The sequence below is a fragment of the Gavialis gangeticus genome, unplaced genomic scaffold (assembly GCF_001723915.1).
Source record: "Gavialis gangeticus isolate Ggan-Ray unplaced genomic scaffold, GavGan_comp1, whole genome shotgun sequence".
NCBI classification, from domain to species: Eukaryota; Metazoa; Chordata; order Crocodylia; family Gavialidae; genus Gavialis; species Gavialis gangeticus.
In genome coordinates this window covers 4594719-4603722 of record NW_017729013.1, presented here as the reverse complement: position 1 = coordinate 4603722, position 9004 = coordinate 4594719, and the positions used below count along the sequence as shown (strand labels likewise).

Genomic DNA, 9004 nt, shown 5'->3' with positions numbered 1-9004 from the left:
GGGGGGGGGAATCAATAACAAACTATATATGATTGCTTATGAAATGGATTTACTGGAGGCAAGAGATAAGACTAGACTCTGGGGTTGTACACCTAATATAAGCCCCACTGGGAAAATAACAGCCCTAGAGCAACAGTTGGGAAATGCTCCAACTGGTACGGTCGATAGGGCTCCGTCTTGTGCTCCCACAGACATCCATGTCCATAAGATGCTCTGTCTCTTACAAAATTATATGCCTGAAGATTGTGTGCTTTGGGGGGGCGGGGAGCAGAATAGGTAGTCTTTTAGAGGGAAGTCAGTAACCTGATGAACTAATTCTAAACAGCTTTCAGCCAAAAGCCAGCAATTCTCAAACTTTAAGCCACAAATCAGAACTACTGTCACATTCTGCCATCCTCCTGCTGTGAAACACAGGTGCATTATACAGATCTTGTAAATCACTATGGTTTTTGTGGGGGTTGGAATGAGGAGGGAGTTGGTTTATAGGCATACATATCTGCATCTTGGCACTCAGCAGCTGAAAGGTAGACAAGAGACAAAGCCAATAATAAAGTGCAAATTCATGGTGAAAAAGAACAGCTAAAGGAATGTGTAGACGGATTAGGCCCCTGGGTTGGTTATGATGCACCCTGGTGCCCATGTGGTTCCTGCTTCCTCTGGGTCTTGGGAACTACCTTCTTCTTTGCCTGCCATGCCTTTGATGTTATTTAGAAAGAAAAAGGTTGGGAGGCAGCCCAAAGGCCCCAGGGGACCACTGGTCTGGTCCACACCTGCTATTCATGCCTCTCATTGCCAGTTGTCTTAAGGGCTATGTCTGTGGCTCCGACTGCCCCTACAGTCACACCCATGTCTTGCAGATCTCTGCCCCTGTTTACTGGGCCTTTAGACTAGGTTCAGTGTCATACCTTGCCCCTGGTAGCACCTCAATGGCTCTGGCTACACCCCTTGAGGGCTCTGGCCTTGTTCCTCTTGGATCCTGGTCTTGTCCCTCAAGGGCTCCAGAAACGCGCCCCAGAGCTGTGGGCTTCCTGGTGCCTTTCTTTGGCACTGGGTCTTGTTTAGCTTCCACTGGCTCTGCCTTTCCTTTAGCTTAGGCTTCAACTCTCCCTGACAGCCAGCTGTCTGGGCCTTGAGGCTGGCCTCTGGTAGGGCTCAATGCATTCATGTGCCCCTCAAGCAACACTGGGACGTCCACCTCTCCCGCCAGTCCCAACCCGGTCCTCCAGTTTAACCGGTCACAAAAATAGATAACCCCACAGGCTATAATTAAATCTCTAGGTATCCTAGCTGCATAACAAAACACTTCTCATCCTGGAGCCTAGCTCCTTCAGTTCCTTACCGGCAGTCCCTATTGTAGCAGGGTCTCAGTCCATTGCTCTACCAGCCATCTCAGTGTACGGCGCCTTCTCTGGCCGTCTGCAAAGCCAGACTGCTCCCTAGCTCAAGCCCAGGGTTTATATACTTCCTAGACCCCACCCCTTCAAGTCATGGGGCTTCCTGCAGCCATCCACAGGTGTTTCCACCTGGGTTTGCTGGCTGACTTAATGACTGCCATGGTGCCCCAGCTGCCTAAGCAAGGCTCTGCCCTTCTGTACTATTGCAGAAGTGGTAGCTCTGCAATAGATGCTCTGCTGCCTCAGCAGCCCCTGTCCTAGCATACTGCTGCAAAGCAGTTAGCTCTGCAATAGGTACTCCTAGCCTACTAATCCATAGCAGCCTGTCCTTCTGTAGCCCCCAGATGAGCACCTTCCCCATATGGGGATCTCTCTGTGGCTGGTTCTCCCTGTTACAAGTGCCTTGGAAAAGGAAGCAACACAAACCAGGTCTCTAAGTCCTGTGCAGGAGACTGTAAATATCCTGTAAAAACTAGCTGTTTGCATCTCCTCACTGCAGGAAGGATTTGGTCCTCTGTTCAGTGGTCAGCCGCTGTTACATTAAACCCCATTCTTATATGCTATGGCTGGAGTGTCCATGCTCTCAGTACTGTGCAACATGAGGCTGGATCACACACAGATGGCATTTACCTGCCCTGAGGAAAGTAGCACCTAATTCTGGATCTAGTGTGATCCTATTCCACCCTCCTCAAGTCTCTGAAAAATTGTTCCTATGTTTACTTTGGTAACACGCCCATCATTTTAGCTTTATGACTATGTCCCCAAAGCCGCAAGCATGAGGAAGACCTATCCACCTCTAGAGTTGACTTTTTCAGGCACTTGCACATGATGGGATATCATACAGCCCAAGATTGCTGTCTAATGAGCCAATCTCAATCATTTCGATCAACTGCAGATTGTTGGACTTCAGGAGTGCAGGATTAAGTCCTTCACATTAACGGTACCTCATCCTACAAAGAGCTTTCCCTGAACGCCACGCCCCCAACAACAGCCTGCCACAGTAACATCCAAAAGTCAAGCTATATTTAGATGCCAAACTGCCTCAATTTGCACTCCCTGTCATCAGTACCAAGCTAAGTGTGGACAATGACAAGAGGCTGTAAATACAGAGAAATAGATTTTTTTTTTTAGAAGCCCCAAAAGGATGACAGAGGTCAGAGGGCTCGAGTCTGGTTGCATTTTCACCCGTTTACACCTGGAACTCCAACAGTGCAAATTAATTCCTATCAAATCTCCATGCAAGTCAACAAGGCACTGAAGTTGCACTAAAGACTTGCCCCACTGACTTGGATGACGGGGAGAGAAGAAACATCGGGACTGGTCCAAGGAAGAAGAATGGGTCCAGGGTTACTGTTGCCAGCCTGAGACTTAGGAGAACCAGGTCCAAATCCCTTCACAACAGGCTCCCTGGATGTCCTCAGAGAAAGTCTTTATTCTCTGTGCCTCTGTCAGGGACCCTAACAAGCAGTCCAGCCTGGGCCGACTGCCTGACTGGCCACGCTTGCCTGAGAGCTCTGACTGGCAGCCTCACTCGGTAAATGAATCCAGCTGGTCGCTGTTCGGGCCCCTGACCGACTGCTGGGGAGAGCAGCCTCCCCATTTAACTCCACTTGTGGCAGACAGATGCAGGCTTGCCAACACTTCTTCTGAAGGTCTGCTCTGATCAGCGTCTTTGCATGCCTGGTTTTCCGACTCCAGATCCTACTTTGTTCCTGGACTCTGGCTTTTTGGATATTCCTCTTGGATCTGGTAACTTGGTCTCTGGCTCTTGGTTCATCCTGATTCCAGTTCCGACTCCTGATATACTCTGACTGGCGCTGAACTCTGGCAGACCCTGCCTTGGTTTCAGCTCCTGGCATACTCCGACTTGAGCTCTGTCTGTCGACTTGCCCTGACTGCTGACTCCTGAACCTTGACTTGGCCTGTGATTTAGTCTCTGCCCCTGGTTTTCCTTTTGGATCTGGCAATGTGGGCTCTGACTCCTGTCCCTGTGATTCTACCTGCAGTTTGGTTCCTCTCCCTTCCCCAGCAGCTTAACCATGAGGCAAGACTGACCATGACCTGATCCTTACAGCCTCAGATTCCCATTTTCTATTTTTTTTTTTTGAAATAAAAAAAAAAAAGATGAGAGTCCTCAAAAAGTGTTTTGAGGACTAAAAACAAGGATCTTGTCATATACTCAGCTACGGTGTTGATAGGGCTGTGAAAGTACTTTTGGTAGAACCACAGAAAGTGAGAATCATACAGGCTGCCCAGCCATCATTTATCAGCTTTTATGGATGTTGCCACCACATTTCTAATGTTTGAACAAGAGCAAAATGGAAATGACAGAGTATTTCCGTCCCAAAACTTGCAAAAATCATCAAATTCTTTGCAAAGCAAAACTACTTTTTAATGTGCAGCAAAATGCTGTCTGACGTTCATTTTCTTCCCTGGGGATAACAGTAAAACTGTGTATCACTTTTCTTCCCCCAAGCCTTTAATTTGTTCCTTCTGGCTTGATTTTTTTTCCCCTTAATGCCTCTTTAAAGATACTGTTTACATTCTTTATCAGTGTTAATGATTGGGAGGAGCCCATAAAGTCATTTTTCAAATTTCCATACAGGGACAACACATGTTTATATCAAAATGTCTATTTATCTTTGCTCTGGAGAAGAAGAATGTAATGAAATCTCCAAAGGGGCAGTGAACAGGGGATTAATGGCAAGGAAATGCAGTTTACATGCATGTTGGAAGAAGCTTAATTTCTTATCAAAATGATTGCAGCTAAACCACTGATGCAGACGCATCTCCTCACCTGCCCCCAACCTGATATTTTAAAGAGCACACCAACTGAGAGGCTGCTGATCCACAAAATTTAGGTGGGGACACCTGAATTTCTTTCCATGGCAGCATCCCTTCCATTTCTTTATGCAGAAAAGCCTACTTCCCTTTAGCTCAGTAATAGCAACCTCAAAACAAGCCTTCTATACTGAAGCTGCAGGAGTATAAATTCAGTCTATGGAAATGAGGTGGTGGAGTCATATATGGGATTTTTCCTAACCACATAAATATCCTCCAACAAACTAGACATTAGATGAGACATACATTACAGATATGGCTGTAGGACTTAGGGCTTAGAGCATAAAAGATACAATTTTATATATAATGAAAGACATACAAACATAATAGATATTTTCTGGCTAGATCTAGTAGCATTATCCTTCCCTTCCCATCCCACATTGGGCAGCAATAACATCTCAGCATGAGGATGCTCAGATCCTTCCTCTTCTGCTATTCCTTTCCACATTTCTCTAGAAGGATACCAACTTGGAAATCTCACCAAAGTATTTTGCTACTCTGCCTCGACAACCAAATACACTGGGTATATAGCAGCTATTGTGCCCGAGCAAAAACCAAGGAGCACTGTATGGACGACAGTGAGAACACAGACGGCTCATTGTATGTGCGTTTACTTTTTTGGGGGAAAAAAACCCCAAAGGCTCAAGCTGAACCCAGTGGGAGAAAGAAGTTCTCTCAATAGCAGTTAAAGATGTAAAATCAGAAGGAAGAACCAGTGCAACCAGAATGGTTATTGTTGAGGCCATTTCCCTGCAGGAACCGTAAACGCAGTTTACCCAGCATGGGACACAATAGCTCCTCCACAAATGATTGAAAGATATTTCCAGGGCTTGAGATACAAAGGCTCAGTGTTAACGCTAGATGCACAAGAAAATATTTGCAGCCTCAATGCAGGCAGTAATTGAGAACATGTGTGGTAGCACGGGGGCGGAGAAGAGGAAGAAAAGTATACTCCACCAGCGTGGATCAGGACTAGAAAGACATTTCATCCCTTGTCATTTTTAAAGGGCTCTATTTGCCAGCTAGTCCAGTTCCCTTGGTTATAAAACTTGTCTGAAGGGAACAGTGCCTCCGATTCGGTGCGTCAGACAACTTCAGTGCACATTAATGCTCCAAGCACTGCTGTTGAGAGGCAGAAAGAAAATGTTTTGTTAAATTTCCTCTCTGAGCAGAGATTACATTTAATGTCTGCATGGAAAACACAGAATCACAATCCTCCTTAAACAGGAGGTGGTTAATGAAGAAACAGTTGCAAGTACAGACATGAACAGGTTTCTACACAGCTCAAGCGCCATCTCTGCCTCTCTTGTTCATCTGCCCTTCCAATAATATCTAGGTCTCAAACTGTGGTCCATGGACCACCCCTGGTCCACGAGCTGCATTCAGGTGGTTTGCAGAAAGGTTGTGGAACAATCAAGAATATTTGTACTAGTAAAGTAAGACTACTGATATTAAAATATGAGTAGTGCACTTTGATTTGTAGACCAAAAAAAAGTTTATTAAGCGATCTGCCGAGACCCTCCGCAATTTTCAAGTGGTCTGCGAAGAAAAACGAATTTGAGAGCCCCTGATCTAGAGGCACGTGGTGGCTGAAGAGCATGCTGCGAGCAACGTATTTGCAACAGGGGTGAGCACAAACCAGAAAGGCAGCCAGAGCAAAATGCCCCTTGCTTGTGACGGCACGTACTGCCCCGTCTCTGGTTTGCAGCCCTAAGACTCCTCTGGAACAGCCGCGTACCTGGTAAACCAACACTAGGAAACGATTTTGCGTCGTTTTAGCTGATTTGCTGAGGAATTTGGCTGGTGGGAAGGAGGTGCAAGCACTAGGGAACCAATCAGCTGTCCATAAACCTGCACCAAACTGTTCTTCTAACCACTGATATGCCTTCTCTCAGCCCTGTTTTCAACAGAGAGGCAGGCAGGTGAGGCGAGTTAAGGAGGGGGAATGCTTTGCAGCTGCTGCTCTGAAACGGTCTTTCTTTTTCCTTCAATGACACTGATATGCAGACGCTTAAAACAGGACGCTCATATTCAGAAATTATGAACTTTAAACCTGGCAAACATCAGGGCATGCTATTTCAAGAGCGCTTTAGCCAAAACAAAATTATTCTTAATTTAGCCCCCCGGAGTAACGAAGGAGACCACACATGTCGAAGGGCACAGAATTCACCCTGGCTACTCTGGTGAGTGACAAAATCCCCTCTCCTCCCCATAAATCTTTTAACAGCACGTCCCAAACGCTAGGGCTAAAAGCCGGCAGCTTCTGTACATCAGCACTGAAATCCGATGGACAATTCCCCACCCCCAGGAAAACCCAAAGCTCCAGGAGAGGTAAAGGCCATGGGAGTCACTGTCTGACTGCGAGAAACAGAATCTGGTTAGTTTTCCACAAACTCAGTCATTTCCATTTGCCGTTCTGTCTCAAGACGAACGTTAGCACAATGCTTGGCCTTCCTGGCTTCCTGTTTCAGCGCTCAGCAGGGCCAGCGGATTAACTCCAGTTGCAAGCAGAGCTGGAGAAGCAGCACGTAACCTGTGTTTGATTAAATCCCCAAATGCAGAACTGGGGCGCCCAAGATGTCTTCAAAATTGCAGGCAGCTACTCATTTCACTTTGGGGTTTTGGATCTGCTTCTTAGCTACTTTAAAGTACCACGTTGGGACCAAGTCAAAGCACTCTTCTGTGCCCTGGGCCCTTTCTCAGCACTGTCATGTGTTCAGCACAGAGGCTGCCCTCTTTTACGCCCCTGGATCCTGACGCTACTGAAATGTGAGTACCGATTGCAGGACGACACTGGTCTGCTTCGTCTCAGAGCTTTGCTGGGTTAAAAAAACAAAATGGCCTAGTGTCCTGGACTCAAGCTCTGGGCAAGCAGGGTCACAAGTGTGGAGGACATCACACAAAAGGAAACCAAGTTTGGGTTGGATGCTTTTGCATCCCAACTCCTCTTTGCCTCGTATCACACGGTCGTGTTCAAGAAGGCTTTATCAACAATGCGCCTCGGTGAATCACGGCTAAGGGTATGTCTTGCATACTTGAGTGAGTGACTGGCAACTAGGCCTGATCATTTGGCTTAGCCTAGCAGCGGTGTGAGCATCCCCACAGCACAGCCCTACCTGTTCTGTCCTTTCAGTGTCTGGGAACACGTCCCGTGGCTTTTTATCCTGGGATACTCTGGAAACCTTTCCTGTTCAATAGGGGACCAGAGAATGAATGGAAGGCTTTGGAGGACTATTGGCACTTACGTGTCTTTCCCACATCCTCACGACAGGTTCAAGGCTGAGCTAAGTATAGCATAGGCTTGAACCCAAACCACCATCTGAACTAGCCCTATGCTGGGACCACTTCCAAACTTGTGCCAGAAGTTTTTTCTGTAGAGAAGGTAGAGGTGTGCATGTCAAAACCCATCTAAGACCTGCCACAGGCACATACCCTATTAGCCACCATGAGATGCTAAATGCTAACCCAAATGAAAGCCTGATTTTATGTCTAAACGAAGGGAGAGGTGGAAGAGACTACAGCGAGATAAAAAGGTTAGCATTTGAGTAGAAGTTCAGTGCCTCTAGCCACCACAGATCAATGCAGGCTGTCTTCTGAGCCAAATGAAAGAGCGCTCATATGGCAGCTGCCTGTGTGCGCTTTAAACAAGGCTTTTAGGTTCTAGCTGGAACAAATAAAGTGCACTTAACATGTTGGGAAAGCCTTCCCACAAACAGATGGAGGGAGAAGTTGAGGTAGTTCTAAAAGCAATAGCCCCAGGGCCCAGACAACATCTTTCCATTTTCAATTGCCTCCAACCGGATGGGCTGTTTGGAAGTGAAGGAGTTGCTGTGCCACAGGCAAGTTTTAATGCTTTAACTAACAGATTTCCTCCCATCCTCCTTTTCTTTAAAATTTAGATGAATCAAGTGCAGTCCCGTCTTAAACACTATTTCACATGAAAAATTCAAATCCCCATTTCAATTTATATTTCATTGCACTGTTCATTCCCTTTCCGAGAGAGGGAGAGAGAGACAAAGTGAGAATGAAGGCACCGTTGTTCTGCTTGCCGCTGACTAAGTCTATAAATTTCTCCTACGAAAACATCCAATCCCTGGCTGCAGAGCAATCAGGCCTTATAGAATTTCAATGGACAAACCGTCTCTTTATTTTGCTCCTTTCAGCGAGTGCCGTGCCACTGGGTATGAGAATAGATTTAAAAAAAATGCCAAAGATCTACAAGAAAACTAAAACGGTGACGTTGTTCTGTCCCAATTAAAAATGTGTTTGTTTCCCTAGTAAACTAGAAAAAAACAGTAGAAGCCTACCTCATTCTATTGCCAAGCATGAAGGTTTGGACCAAGGTGAACTGTTTTACAGAAATGCAAGATTTCATCATTAAAAATAAAAAAGCACACCTTCAAGGACTTGCAAATTAAGGAATGATGGCCTTGTGTATTTCTTATCTACAACTAGGCCCACAGGAGGATGCACGACACCAGGGGCACAGTGTAGGGGTTGATTATATCTGTATTCAGTCTTTAGCCTACAAAAGTTGTTAACTTTTTTTCCCCCCAGCCAATAAAGGTTAATTGAGAAAAGAAAGACGGAACAGATGTATAAGAAAGTACAAAGCCATTCATCAATTGCCTTTACCTGATGCATCAGAAAAGCAAGTGCATTGTCAAGTGTGCTGGACAGTCTGTTGTAGGGTCCTGAAATCCCATTCTATTATGTTGCTTAGGTTAGACACTGCCAATGGTTGGGTGGAAGAAACTTGAGAGGAAAAA

At 46.0% G+C, this 9004-nt stretch overlaps 1 protein-coding gene across 1 annotated transcript in view; it reads right to left on the bottom strand.

Annotated features, from left to right (window-relative positions):
- GATSL2 (GATS protein like 2) overlaps positions 1-9004 on the bottom strand; it is a 260064-nt gene that overhangs the window by 143230 nt on the left and 107830 nt on the right. The window lies entirely within an intron of this gene.